Raw genomic sequence first — 15,096 nt, 5'->3', positions numbered from 1 at the left:
TTTAAAATATTCCCCTCTTTTTGTTGTCTTTCTTTGCAGTGGAGCCTTGACATTACTCTTACGGCCCAAAAGGCTTATTGGGAGAAAAGATGGATAAAGGAAAGAGTGAGGGAAATGCTGCAAAGGGAGATGTATGTGTATGTGTGTGTGTGAGAAAGAGAGTTAAAGGTACACAAGAAGATATAAAGCAGTGAAATACATATATCAATATCTTTCAAAAGATTAAATACCACATCATTTTGTTAACTTCTTAAAGCTTCATGCAGAATGCACAAGTAGTGAGTAAACAAGTTCTTTTCAAATGTCCAGACAATACGAACAGGAGGAGATTTTGGACCAAAGGAGAGGAATGATGATGATATAGCCAACTCAAAAAATAAGATATTACACAATGTTGGGTTTACAAGACAAATTTTTTAAAAAAAGAAAGAAAACTAACAAGTATGTAGCTTTTTTTGTCTGTTTGTTTGCTTGTTTTGACAGGGGAAAAAGCATATAAATTGCTAACTGTGTCTTAAAGAATCTGTTATCTGAATCTGTTAACTAAATCCAGGTTTGACAGAGCCATGCTTTTCAGTTTCTATGCTTTTCTGATTCTAAGTTGGTCCTGACACTAAGTTATTACTCATAATAAATTACTAATTACTATTTGACATGCTCTGTTTTGTGGTGTTAAAACAGAATTAAGGCTACAAAAATCTCAAAACAGACTTTTTTGAAAAATCTGTTCAGTTTGGATTAATCCCTCAAAGATTTTATCAATCCCAGTATTAAGGATGCGATGAATAAATGATGTTCGGACTCATTAAAAACTGTGAAGCAGTTTTAGTGTTTATCAGTGTTAAGAAGCTTGCAAGCAGATGCTAACTCATTAGCAGTTATTATCATCATTAGCAGTCATTGTGATTGTACAGTACTTTAAAAAAAACATTTGTATCTTATCTGTCACTCTGTCAGTGTTTCTCTTTTTCCCCAGTACTTAAAGTCCTACCAAAAAAAATAAATAAAGGTTACCAGTAGTGAAGGATTCTTCAGTGCTTTTTGTATTTTCCCAGCCAACACTTGCAGACTTTTGTAACACTGTAATTACATCAAAATGAGCGTCTCAAGAATACAGGGTGTAAATCTATCTTCATATCCAGGGCCCATAGTGGATAACACTCTTTTTTGTTAAGTGCAGCCGATAAAGTAACTTTGTGAGACAAACTATACTTTCACTAGAACAGTGAAAAATGTCCAATTGAATGGCTAGAAAAATGAAAACAACCAGGATTTTTCCGGTGCCCAATCTGAGCCCAGGAATCAATCAGCAAGCTTTAAGTTGTAAAAGAGCTGCATTTTTTTTTATTACTTCTTATGGCACGGTGTGATATGTCATGCAGTTTTCCTCTTCTGACGTGGTATTTACTGCATGTAAATAAAGTGGTGTTATGAGAGTGGTATTACTGTTGCCTTTTTACAGGAAAGTCCTGCAGTTTTTCTGAGTTTTCATGTTCTCCCCATGCATGTCTGAGTTCTCCTCAGGTACTCTGGCTTCCCACCACAGTTCAAAAACATAACTGGTGGGTCAATTGGTCTCTGTATATTGTCTTTAGGTATATGAGTCTGTCTGTGTGTGTGGTTCTTTGCCTATTACGTCTTTGTGTTGTCGTGATGAACCGGTGACATGTCCAGGGTTTACCTCTCGCCCAATGGCAGCTAGAGATAGACACCAGCACCCCCAACGACCCAGGCAAGGAAGAAGTGGATATAGAAAATGTATGCACCAGAAGTACTAGAAGCAGTTTCTTACCTTAACAAAAACGTGAGATTTTTAAAGAGGTTGTTTTTAGCAATGTTGCAGATCTTGTTCGAATCTAGTTTTATATTTGTCTTGGGTGGCCATAAGTGGACAGATCCGAGCGGGTCACTTTACACCTGGCACTGAAATGCATCTCCACGTGCATCTCCGGTGACCACATGAGATCGGAGCTACTTCCCCACTCTCTATGCAAATAAACAGATAGGCTAGTGTAAGTCACCCACTTCCAGCCCAATCCCACACGGTATTCAGTGATGCCTTCTATTTTCCTGTTAAGTTAGAGGTGAAAAGTATTTCAGGTTTGTCTAAGTAAACAAATCATTTTAATAAACACTTTAGTGGTTTCAAGGTAAATATGCTCCAAGGCTGGCAAGTAAATAACACACAATCCAGGGCATAACCTGTCTGTGAAATAAGATAGCTAACAACAAGGATGTAATAATAATGGTATTTGTGCCAATCTTTCACAGATGGACATTATTTACAAATACATTCTGATTAAGAACACATCAGTTACAGGCAATTGCAATTTTTACCCACAGGAGGGCGCTCACATGTGCTTATAATGTGTTTGGTAAGTACCAAAACTGATTGGTGTTTACCAAGAATGACTGATGAAATCTGAAAGGATTTTCTGATGAAAGAGCAACAGCAAACCAGTGTTAGGCAAACCTAATGGCAATAAAAGCATTACAAAATATACAAAAATAGTCCAATCATATACAAAAGGCAAGTCATTTGTATATTTAATGTAATTCCTTATACTCTGGCCTCATCAAGTTTGCAACTTTTCATACTTTATCAATATCTGATAAGAGTTCCCCATAAGCTAAATGAACACAAGTGAACTTTTCTGTCCCTATTAGCCGATGACATTCATGTCATTAATACTTATTGTAAACCATTTATTCAATGTAACTCAGTGCCTAGTGTTTTTCCCAAATATGTCCTCAATAACACATTTCCAAACCTTTGCAGCTAAAGTAAATTAAAACCAATCCTCAAATATTACTTGAAAAAATAAAAATCAGTTCCCCCACCCTACAGTCTTGTTTTTTAATCTTGTTTCCCAATACATTTGCTCCCTTTCCAACCTCTACCTTCTCTCGTTGCAGCATTTGCGTGCCTGTGATTAATAATGTGAGCACAAAACCAGAAACTGTTTATTGAATAAGCTCGTGACACTAACAGTGTATTGTGATTTATTTTGCTCTGTGGCCGCATTAAAAATACATTTGAGCCATTTCTGAAAGCTACCAGTGAGCGGCCACATATTTCTTTCCAATAATGCATTTGAGTATCTCTCTATAAACACCCAGAAATCCAATCCAATCTCTGCGGCTGTTCCGCTCGCCACCTCCCTACTGCTTTTCCTTCCTGTCAGTCAAGTCTGGAGCATGTCCAAAAATTATATACAGTTTTGTTCAAATAGCGGCTTCAAAGCACAGATGCCTTGGCTTTTGTGGCCTGAGCTGAAAATAACAAGAAGGATGTTACGCAGTGTAAATTCTCATATTCTGTGCCTTGCAAAGGCATTCTTGCCACTTGAATTTTTCAGCATCTTGACACATTACAACCACTTTTTTTTCTTTTTGTTTGTTTTTTTCAACAAATTCACAAAAAGTTGCATAATCATGAAATGGCACATCAAAATCTAATGTCTACCTGTAATTAGCCCCATTTAATCTGATATCACTAAATCAATTCAGTTGCCTTCAGAACTAACCTAAGTTCTAAACAGATTTCAGATGTGTGTCATTTAGTTTCACAATAAAGTTATTCTGTGAAGGTTTGACATGTTTGTTAGCGAACAAGCAGCATTGTGAAGACCAAGCTACATACCAGAGAACTCAGAGATAGTGTTGTGGACATTTTAAAGCTAAATTATATTGTAAAACTCTATCCTAAGCACCAAACATTCTCACAAACCGCTGTTCAATCCATAAAGTGGCACACCTGCAAACTTACCAAAAAATGATTGTACACCTACTCTTACTGGGTGAGCAAGGTTAGCAGCCTAATGGCCCAAACATAGTCTGCAAAAAATGTTTCTTCTCTTTGCCAAGGCTGCAAGAGCGAAAATGACATCATTCTTTTCTGGCAGCTGTGGTTTGATAGTTCTTGTAGCTTCTTCTTGACATCCCAACAGAGTTTCTTTCTAGTGTGATGCCCAACAGGTACACTGTGACGGGTAAGAAATGTAAAGTGGGCATGCTTACTTCACTGACTTATGCTAGAGTCACAGGTCCCAATGATGTTTGTGCAGGAAACATCATTGGGAAATGAAATTATTGTTCTCACCACCTCAAGTAAAGGAAAAAAAAAAATTCTGGTCTTGAACACACCTCATCTTTAGGTGTTCCAGAGATCTATCATGTAAGAATATCTGTTTCAGTCATGCATTCCACAACCCTGTACTTTACGGAGAAGTGGCAGGAAAAAAGTAATTCTAGACGTTAAGGTACCATTTGCAGTTTACCTCGAGGTTTGCAGGGCGCACTATCAAACATGTGGAAAAAGATAGTCTAAACAAATGAGACCAAAATTGAACTTAGGCTGTAGGCAGAATTCTGTGTATTGAAAGAAAAACTAGCACTGCACAACATGGCCACCCAGAATGATGGGGGGTGGCATCATCATGCTGTGGGGGCAAGCTGGTCATGGTTGATGGAAAGATGGATGGAAATAATTACAGTACAGTCCTGTAAAAAGAAAAAAGTTAAGAGGCTGAAAAAGAATGATGAATAATTTGGATCAAAGTGTTAAATGTGCTAAAATGGCCCTGTCAAAGCTAAGGCTGTTACATCAAATCTGAATAAACTTACCGACGTTTACCTATTCTGTGACAAAAATGCGAGAACGTTCAAGAGTAGAGATGCTTAAATACATTGAATGGCAACTCAATATCAATAAGTTAAAGTGTTTCAAGAGCGTCAGATTCAGGCTTGGTTATAAGACAAGTGAGAGTGTGTCGAAGAAACACAGCGCAAATAAATGCATGAATACCCGGTCCAACCTTTTGGTACAGCTCATATCTATTGAACGAATCAACTAAAGAGATAAAGAACCGAGACAGGCCGGCTCCGCCGATAAATATATAACACGTGCCCGCAGACGCCATACAGCTACCTCACCTGCGTGGCAATCAAGAGGGAGTGCGCGTGCGCTCATTTGTGTGTGCGCGTGCGTCCGAGTGAGAAAGAAAGAGCTAGGGGAGCCTTCCGATAAGCGGTGCAACACCTGAAACAACCGCAATCATTTGTCTTCTCTGTAAAATCACCACTGTCTAAATGAAGCTGATTGCAGGGCAGCAGAATGCCTACCCCCCCCCTTTTTTTACCCCCCCTCCCTTTTTTTTCCCTCAGCAACTCTTCCATAAAATCCTCTCCATTTATATCCCCTAACACGGTCAGAATAAGATGCAATCCGTTCCATTGGCAGACTTAATAGACTTAAGCTGAAAAGCTGTGATGCAGTTTGTATTCATGCGGAGCAGATGTGCGGCGTTCATGACTTTTTATCACGCTCACTTTGCAGGCAGTAAATAAAAAGCGCATAAAATGCACCCCCTTCCCTCCCTCTGTGAAAAGTGTGGAGGTTACCCAGAAATCCTTACCTGTTGGTGCGGTGTGGTCCTGTTCTGTTAACCCAGCAGGTGAACCTCTTTCCTCATAGCCACTCCACTATCCGAGACGGAGGAGATTCTCGCATGCCCTCTGCGCTTACACCGTGAAGCGGCTCCTTTCTGGCACAGAGCAGGAAAGTTACACCATACCATCCACGCGTCGGAATATGCGGAGATGAGGTGAAAAGACAGGAAGCTCTGACCCTCCTGCCTTGAAACCAAGCCTGCTGCCCTCTGCGACCGATCCGCTGCTGAATGAAGGATCCCTGAAAGTTCCGTTTCTCTTCTCCTCTTTCACACAAGAAAGTTCCCTAAGCCATGTTAATATGATGGAAACGCCCTAAATGGGCTTTTATTTGGCGTGGGGGAATCTTCTTTTTATTCCTCGAGAAGAAAGTGAGGACACCGCAGCCGGTGGCGGGACAGAGGTGCGATTGTGTCGGGGCGTCACGCAGACTGCTGATGCGCTCCTGTTTGTCCTGCCTGGAAGATGTGGAGCGTTTGCTGTAAGCTGTGATAGTGGTGCACCGCCCCCTAGCGGACTGATGCGGAAACATGTGTCCATAGAAGCAAGGCGTATGCAGCAAGCCCTAAACGATACTGTACACTAATGTGACTAGAGCCAGATGGGCTGCGCAAGGACGTGTGGGATACATGATATTATTCATCATCTGTCAGTGTGCCCTGGTAGTCAGACAGAAAGAGGCATGGGCTAATGTCGAAACACAATACAAACACGCACACACGCAAACTAATTTAGGTGCATCAGGAATGCCCCGAGGAGTTTGGAAGCTGGATACAGAGTGGGGGGTTCTTGCAAGAATCACGCCCTGGGCAAGAACCTCCTTTTACTGTCCAACACACATCAGTGCACGCCCACTCCCTAACACCTCAATAAAGAGCCTTCTTACTATGTAAATGATCAGATGATGTCTTAGAGCCAGATACAAAAAACAATTCTCAGAAATTCTGAATTAGTTTTTTTATTGTTTGTATAAATACAATAAAAAGTTTTCTCCTTTTAGCCACAATGGCACACATTGCTTTTGCTTTCATGTAACCATACAATAGTTTTTTGATGAAAAAAAACAAACAAACTATTCTTTTCATTAAGCATTTGATCTTACTTTAAGAGGTAGAGGTCTAATGCTAAGAAAACACATTTTTTCAAGTAGAGAATTAAGATTTTATCACTTCCAAATAGTTCTAATTTAGAATACTGTCTACCGAGAATAATTAAACAAGTAATCAGTGCATACTTCTAAAAAAATAAATAAAAAAAAACAGCTAAATACCTCTAAAATTTAGCACAGAATAATTGGTTTCAAATGTTATTCCAACCGAGTTCAATGTCCTACATTAAAATTGGTATTTTCCTACAGTGCTTAGATGATGTCTATGACAGTTTAATGAAAGTATCTTGCAAATTCTACAAATATCCTGATAGGTCACAAGAATTGATTCATTAGGTAACTTGCATAAAAACATTCAATATGTTCTACGGATGCATCTGGCAAACCAATGAAACTTTCATGAGAGTAGCTTTTCATGAAAGTTGTTAGGGAGTGGGCGTGTGCTGATGTGTGTTCATTTCATTTTTAGGTTTCATGATGGCATCTGGTATAGTATTAATAAAAGATGGATGAAAGCGTCTGGCAAGTTACCTACACATTCTGTAAAGCAATAATCAAGAGCAATGAAAGTAACCTCTCTGTTCTAAATAAATGTGGCCTGCATCATGAGGTTAGAAAATTAATTTGGGGCTTTTTTTTTTTTTTTTTTTTTTGCCATGTGGCACCCCTGGATGTGCTGACCTGGACAGATAGCCTTGTTTCCCATATCAAAAACTGCCACTGGTTGGAGTAAAGGGAAATCCTAAAGTCTGTGACCTATTAAGATGTATCTCTGATCTGTGTGAGCGAGTCCCTCTCAGCTGTGAGAAGTTCACATTAATCTGATCTCAGCCTACCTGACCAACAGGAGCAGAGTGGCAGATTGTCACTATGCAAACAGAAGTGCCTCCTTGTTTTCGTGTGTGTGTGTGTGTGTGTGTGTGTGTGTGTGTGTGTGTGTGTGTGTGTGTGTGTGTGTGTGTGTGTGTGTGTGTGTGTGTGTGTGGGTGAGTGTGCGTGCGTGCGTGTGTGGGTGTGTTTTCCACTGGCTGAAATGACCCTAGCTGCCCAAAGAAGTTTACTCCCAACAAGTGACTCTGGCCACTGCAGTTCATTTGAAGAAGCAAAGCCGAACCGGGCTGTAAAGTGCGACTGCCTGTGTTGTGCAGGAGAATCGGACAGACAGGAGCCGACATGAAGTCACACCGCAGAGAGACTCCTGTTTGTAAAGCACAGCACAAAGCACGGCTGAAGTTCCATATGTGTTTGAGATGTAATCGAGCCGATGATGTATGGTTGCCCACACATGTGACAGAACAATTGATCCGAAGACAGGGCTGTGATTGTGCACATGCGGTCATACATCATTTCACCCAGTGAGCTAATCTGTTACTCTGACCAACAGTGTATATCCATGATCTCACATCTCCTTTCTGCCCTATTTCTTGTACTTTCAACACCCTCCTCACTGCCCTCTCTCTCTTTTTCTTTATTTTTTCCAGCTCTTTTTGCCTTTTGATGATCTTCTCGCCGTGCTTCTTGGTTCTTCTCTTTCTTGCCAAAGTAACACTGTTGTATCTTGGATAACCTGAATAACCCAACCAGGGGATTATTCTTCTGTTCTGCTCCCTGGCAGCACAGTTAAAAGTCAGCATGTGGACGGGGAGATAACAAACAAGCGACTCACATGCATGCAACGTCCCAGAGCTGCTTGGAAGCCCTCAAAAATCATCCTAATTCACTTGGGATTGGTGGCATTTACCCACATGCAACCTTTCCCTCACATGTATTCACACACCCGAAGACGTACACCACAGTTGATGGTCTCCCAGTGACTCAAAAAGGGATTTAAACGTGTGCCAATCGGAGACCTCTGTGCATTTCTGTTACAGAATAGATAGTCAATTCTCTCCGAGAGAGGCTTTGCTGATCACATGACAGCCTTGGAGCAACATGCTGTGTGCGCGCGTGGAGTGGCACATGCCAGCACTCACTCACACACGCACACGCACACACGCACGCACACACACACACACACACACACACACACAGAGCCATTTGAACATTATAATAGAGAAGCTCAGAATAGTCCAATCAAATTCATTTGTCATACATTTCCCTCAGTCAGCTCACTAAGTCAGCTGAAATGGAGACAAATGCTACAGGACCAGGAGATAATCTGCAGAGACATGCGGATTTTACCACACGGCTCTGTGCTAATACTCATAATCATCAGAGCAATTAATTATAATAGACAGTGCATTGTTTGGCAGCTGTCAAAACCTCAGAGGGAGAAGTTTTTTTTTTTTCTAAACATTTTAAATAATGAAAGACTGATTTCCTATTTTTGTTCATGTCCAAAAGAAAAAATTGCTCAATGCCCACCAGTTCTTTCATAGTTGTCACAGAGCTGCTTGGTTTAAGGCTTTGCTATTAAGGCTCATTTTGTTGTAATTCTGTGGTCTTAAATTGGTCTTGAATACAAAGACAGTTTTGCTGTCTTTGTATTTTTTCTAAGTGCAACTCTAAAAAAAAAAAAAAAAAAAAAACGTCGCCAGTCCATTGACTTGTTCTGTATGGGAATTAAAATCATGACCATCACTCTAAATTAGATAAATTCATAGCTATGTAAAAACATAATGAAGATATTTTTAAAGTTATGATTGCTAAATAAAAAAAAGGCTTTTGTTAGAAAAATAAATGAAATAAGAGTCAGAGCTTTTTATGTTTTTCTTTTGCCTTTTATTGTTGCTTAGTTGACTTAGTTGACACAATCAGGAAGAAAAAATATTTTATTTTCCTTTTCCAGTATTTTTTAGATCAAGATTGTTTGGCATGTTATTCAGCTGATATATCTTGTACAATTCAGACCTAATTATTCCGAACATGCATGTACATATCATAAATGGCAAAACAATGTCATTTCATTCTGCTATTGTTCTGCAATACAATGACAATTTTAGAAAAATTGGGCAACTTTCTTAAAGAGCCCACTAACTGGACATTTTACTAAAAGTTACCATGTAAATCCAAGTTATATGGTAACTTCACAACAATAAGCAGATATGTCGATATACAGAGAGACATGTCGTCTCCAGGATTGCAAAAGCTCCAACATTAGCATGTGAAAGACAGCAACTGGAAGCTATTTCTGTCACTGTTATTGTTACTGGCTGACTTATTTATTTTCTGAGCAGTTTTTCTATCTAGCCTCCATCTCTCTTTCCAGCTTCACCCGCTGTCTTTCTCAATGTTATTCTCCTTTGCAGTTACAGTTCCTTGCAAAAGTATTTAACTTTCTCACAGCACGCTCGTTATACCCTCAAACTTTAACGCATTTAATTAGGAGTTATGTAAAATATATATATATTTATAGGCAGGCTAGATGACTTTAAAAAGTTTTTGCAGACAAAATCTGGTATGTGTGATATGGATATGTATCCATGTTTTGCTATTTAGTTGTGCAATCTGTTGTTTTCCGAAACCAAAAACTCCAAGTGTGTTCAATTTCTTTTCTGCAGGAGATCAAAGAGGAATGTGCAAAAATAAATAAATAAATAAATAAATAAATAAATAAATAAAAACTCAGAGCTCAAATTCTGCAACATTATATGATTATCACAAGAAATAGCAGTAGAATACTTTCATCGTAGATCACATAATTTGAGTTTGGTGTAAAGACAGAGCTGCCCTCAGCAGAAAACACTTTATCTCAGATAGCAGCAGGGGGCCTCCAGCTTAACTCTTTCTCTCCCCCTGCTCTGCTTGACTCATTTCACTCAAAGATGTAAAATGTTCAAACGAAGTAATTCCTTCAAAGACATGATGAGCATGAAAGGCCACTCTCCACCCTCATTCTTAATTGATGGTCTTGCATCGCAGCATGAAAGCCGCTAAGTCTTGCTCGAGACCCTCATTAGCAGTAACTGCTCTACAGTTAGCTCCACTAAACTTACATTACAACTCTCAGACACACCTTTCACTCGTCCACTTTCAGCATCATCCATTCACTTTTTACATGTCATCTGCAGAGTGAGGTCCTTTCGCAAAACAATAATCTCTCTCTCTCTCTCCCTCTCTCTCTCTCTCTCTTTATTTTTTTGCTCTTTTCAAATGATGTCTGACAACTGTGGGGAAGTATGATCATCTTCATCTCTCTTCTTTGCCTGTCTTTTTTCAGAAAGCATCACGCCACACCTCCTACCTTCCTGTGACTGTTCAAACCACAGCTATAAGTGCCTTTCTCCAGGGGAAGCCAGTCCACGATAGCATGTGGCCTGCAGGCAATTGTTAAGCCTTCGTCTCCGGAGCCGTCTGACAGCTTGATTGACAAGATGAAAGAGATGCGATGGCAGCACCTGGCGATCATCCAGGAGGACCACCGCAATGATGCTGGAGAAAAGGACGCCTGTGATGCTCTGCTTGCAGCTTAAAAAAACAACAACAAAAAAAACAGCTGCATTTTCTTGTTGTCACGTCTGCCTCTTTCACTAGTTTATGTCTACTATCTCACGGAGGTTTTTGCAGAAAACAGCTGCCGAGATCCAAATTTTTAAGATTTGCTAATATGGTGCTACATTCACTGCCCTCTGCTTTTTAAAACACTTTCTACATTTGTATGGAAATGTTTGAGTATATGATGTACAATATACTCAGGTTCCTCAGATGAACCTTGTAGAAACCAGTGGTTGGACAATTACTTTGTAAGTCATACGTAAGTTCGAAGTTTTCTGTTCATATCTATTGTCAAATTCTAAGTTATTGTACCAAAGATGTTACCTGACTGCAAAATAACACGTTTCCAAATATTATTTGTGCAGCTTCACTGACGTACCTATTAGGAAGAACAAGCAGGAAGTGGAAGTGAACTTCAAAACATTAGTAAAATCTGCTCTGCTCTTGCTTTCCACACTAAATATCACTGCAGTACAAAAACAGAGAAAGATTTTTGTCCTTCTGCTGTTCCCATACCTAAAGTTTGCAGCAGATGAAAGAACTCTGGATGCTTCCAATTTATTTTTGAATGACTTTATCTTCCCAGGTTTGTCTGAACAAGCCGGGGATTGTCTTGTTTTATATATTTCTGCTTAATCAAAAATGTTACAAAAAAAACAACAACAAAAAAAAAACACTTTTCTTCACTGACTTTGTAAAAGTTTATAACAAATTCAAAATTCTCTGCAATTTTCAAGTGAATAAAAATAGTGAGTAAAAAGGGAAAAGAAAAAAGAAAACAGGAGAGATGTTGCAGCGCTCAAAGCAACGGCACATGATTTTCACACCAGAAATCAAAAAATGCCAAAGACTTGTTATTTCTGAGCTCTCTGACTCATTCAGAATACCGATCAGTTTACACCACCTCAAGGCCTGTAAGCCAAGTAGTTTCAAATATTAAATATTTAAATTAAGTTTAAAATTACATTATTATATTTTAATTTAGATTAATTTAATTGCCGCTGCCATGTCCTCGCATCGTCTTATTTCTGCTTTCATCCCAAAATGTATTAGCCAAGCCGTAGCACAACGTGGCAACAATTAATGTGTTTCCTGCTGAGGTGAAACGTAAAGGTACTTCCTGTACAAGTTCCTGCTAACGTAGACCTCACTTTAACAGACGTGCTCTGGATCTGAGAGGAGAAAATAAAAAGAGGTTGAGAGCACTCACTGGTGCTTCGTCTGTTCTTAAAACGGCACGTCATTCTGCCTCTTTGTCAGGTGGTTCACTAAAATACATGAATCAGAAGAGTAACGGGGACACCTTATCAGGAACAGATTGTCCTCTTCAGAAATGCACCAACATTGGGCACAGCAGTGGTGCAGCTGGGATAGAGCATGCAACCCAAGTACGGAGGCCTCAGTCCTCAACATGGCCGTAACGGGGCCTCATAGTTTGTCATAAACCAGCATGCAGCGGACACAGCAAATATCCTCTAAAACTGCCTGTTGCATTCTTTGACATTGTTTTGTACAGTAAAAGTGAAAAGTATGTACCATTTTTTTATTTTCACTTCAGAACTGCACACCAATTTGTTTCAACACATATTGCTGAGCAGATGAAACAAAGGAGCAGTCGCTTGCTGAAGTTGCAAGAAGTAACTGAAATTATCTATAAATGTCTTTGGTAAAAACTGGTAATCATCTTTCCTCTGATAAAATCTAGACTATTTAAGATTCTGGTATAAATTAACTGCAAAGACAACCGTAGAGAAAACACATTTTGTCAAATGAGCTGCTTTTGGAAGAAGAAGAAGAAGAAGATGACACCTCATGGTGATGATATCAACGGGGAGAAGAGTCAGTTATCCCGCAGGAGGAGAAAGATACGCAAGCCAGCTGGACGGCTCTCGCTGTGCAACTTGAGAGGGTGCGAAAGGACTTGTTCCCGAAGCTTTTTTAAATATTCAGTGGTGAAAGCACCCAAACCAAAAAGGTATTTTGAGCAACAGCCAGTATTTATTTTGTAGATGTTCCAAACGCAAAAGCAAGCATCTCTTCGTCTGTTTTTCTTTTGCTCGTTTTCTTTCGTATCTTGTCCACTCACCCACCACCACCAATATGAACAGCAGGACAACAAGGTCATGTGTACAATCTGCTGAGATACATGCCTTGTAATGCAACAGCCGCTTCAAATCCAAAAGCCTTTTAGGAAAAAATAAAACCCACACACACACCAAAAAAATCCTGGATTACTTCGTTCCACGCGGCCTGTTTTGGGATAGGAATATGTCGGACTTCTTCTCTAAATCTTTTTTAATCCTGTCTCATTCTCAGTTTTTTTTTTCCTGTTTTTCTCTCTTTTCTTCTCTAAATCTCATAAACAGCTTTAGTTCTTATCGGGATGGGATCAGATAGGGGGGAGGGAAAAAAAACGGTGGAGGAAAAAAGTTTTCCGCGGATGCGTTTGTCAAGTTTATGCTGAACTTAAGTAGAGATAGGAGAAGTCTGAGAACCCCATAAAGCACTAGGAACATTGGGAAGTATTATCGATGCCCCATGGATCTATGGATCAACATACACAAACACAAGCAAAGATCCACGCCTTCAGCTTTGCATACCGAAGCCGCACAGTTAGGTTTCTGACTCGGGTGGACTGCAACAAAACTTACGCTATTTCTTAAACTGTGTCGATTCTGTCCTTTTTTGTGGTGTTTTCAAAAACCCTTTCAAACAAAGTCATTCAAATTTAAATTGTCTTCCAACTACGACTCGTTCCAGCCAAGCAGTGCTATGTGTGTCTATAGAGGCGTCACTGTGGAAAAAAACAGCCACTGAAGCTGCTTCAGCCCACTGCTTGAAGACACTACACTGCATTCATTCATCCGTCCTCCTCGCCCTCCCTGTATCACACCCTCCCACCTGCTTCCCGACCGCCTCACTTACTCCCCCCCACACCCCCCTCCTCCCTTATGACAACACACCCTAGTGATTAATGGCGAACCTGCACTGACCACCGGCCGCACGTTTGGGAGCATTTTAAACGAGCGGCAGCAGGGGGTGGGGGGGATTTCCACAGATTTTTTTTTTTTCCTCCTTTCCCAGCAGTCTCTTTTTCTCAACCGACTTAAGCTTATACTGAGGAAAAATACACCAGAGGGAGCCAAGATAAAAGACACTTTAGAGACAAGAGAAACAGGAAGCCCACATTTTCTGCCACTAATAGCAGTGTTTTGAAGAAAAATCAGCTTCAAGCGCGAGTAGGAGGTGGAAGACGAGGTCGATGGTTAAAAATGTCATAATGTGGAGGAATGTGATTCTTTCTACTGGAAAGTGGCCTAGTTTTATTTTTTTTTTTGTTTTTTTAATCCCCAAACTTCCTGTGTTCTGAAAGAAGGCATGTAGAAAGTGGAGCATATTCAAACTAGTCTTGTTCAAAGTATTATCTTATGTCGAACACTTCACCGTGAAGGCTTACACCATGAAAGATCAACACATATCCACAAGGGTAGATCTCAGTCTGTGGCATGTGAAGGCCCTCTAGTGGTCTAGCAGGTCCTGACTTCTATTTTCAGATATTGCACTGAAGGGCTTTCCGAAGTTTTCATCTTCTGACCCCGAAAATGAAAAACTGAACCCAACTCTTGGTTGAGCATACAAGCCTTTTAAATGCTGCTGTTCATCAGACACATTTTATAACAGTGCAGAGCAAGCCAGTAAGAATAAAAGAAAAAAAAAAAAAACTGTTTCCAAATGGTGGCTTCATTTATCAAGGCGGGGGGGGGGGGAGCAATTCAAACCAGTCACTGTGAAAAAGTAATTACTCCCTGAAACTAATAGGTGCTGGTGCAGCGAAAACAACTGCCGTCATGTGTGTAACTTACTGGCAATATTTTGTTAGATTATGGAAATTTTGGTCCACTTTACCGTGCATATTATTATTATTAATTTTTTTTAATGTTTAGCCACATTGGAGGGTTTTAAACCAGGAACGGCTTGTTTACGGTTATATCACAGCATCCCAAGTGTTTCAACTGCACTTTGGCTTGGCTATTTCAAAATATTCATTCAATTCAGTTTTATTTACATAGCGCCAATTCACTAAATATAATCTGGAGAAACTT

The 15,096-nt window shown here is 39.8% G+C and overlaps 1 protein-coding gene across 1 annotated transcript in view; it reads right to left on the bottom strand.

Annotated features, from left to right (window-relative positions):
• Positions 1 to 7,990, bottom strand: part of LOC106915228 (chemokine-like protein TAFA-2) — a 96,499-nt gene extending 88,509 nt beyond the window's left edge. Inside the window, exon 1 of the mRNA XM_088007353.1 lies at positions 5,418 to 7,990. The gene's annotated coding sequence lies outside the window, so the exon portion shown is untranslated. The remainder of the gene's footprint in view (positions 1 to 5,417) is intronic.
• Positions 7,991 to 15,096: the final 7,106 nt, after the last annotated feature.

The sequence above is a fragment of the Poecilia mexicana genome, unplaced genomic scaffold (genome assembly GCF_051168715.1).
Source record: "Poecilia mexicana isolate PSO_F unplaced genomic scaffold, ASM5116871v1 scaffold_7, whole genome shotgun sequence".
Taxonomy (NCBI): domain Eukaryota; kingdom Metazoa; phylum Chordata; class Actinopteri; order Cyprinodontiformes; family Poeciliidae; genus Poecilia; species Poecilia mexicana.
The sequence above is the reverse complement of the archived record's forward strand: the minus strand, read 5'-3'. Positions and strand labels throughout refer to the sequence as shown.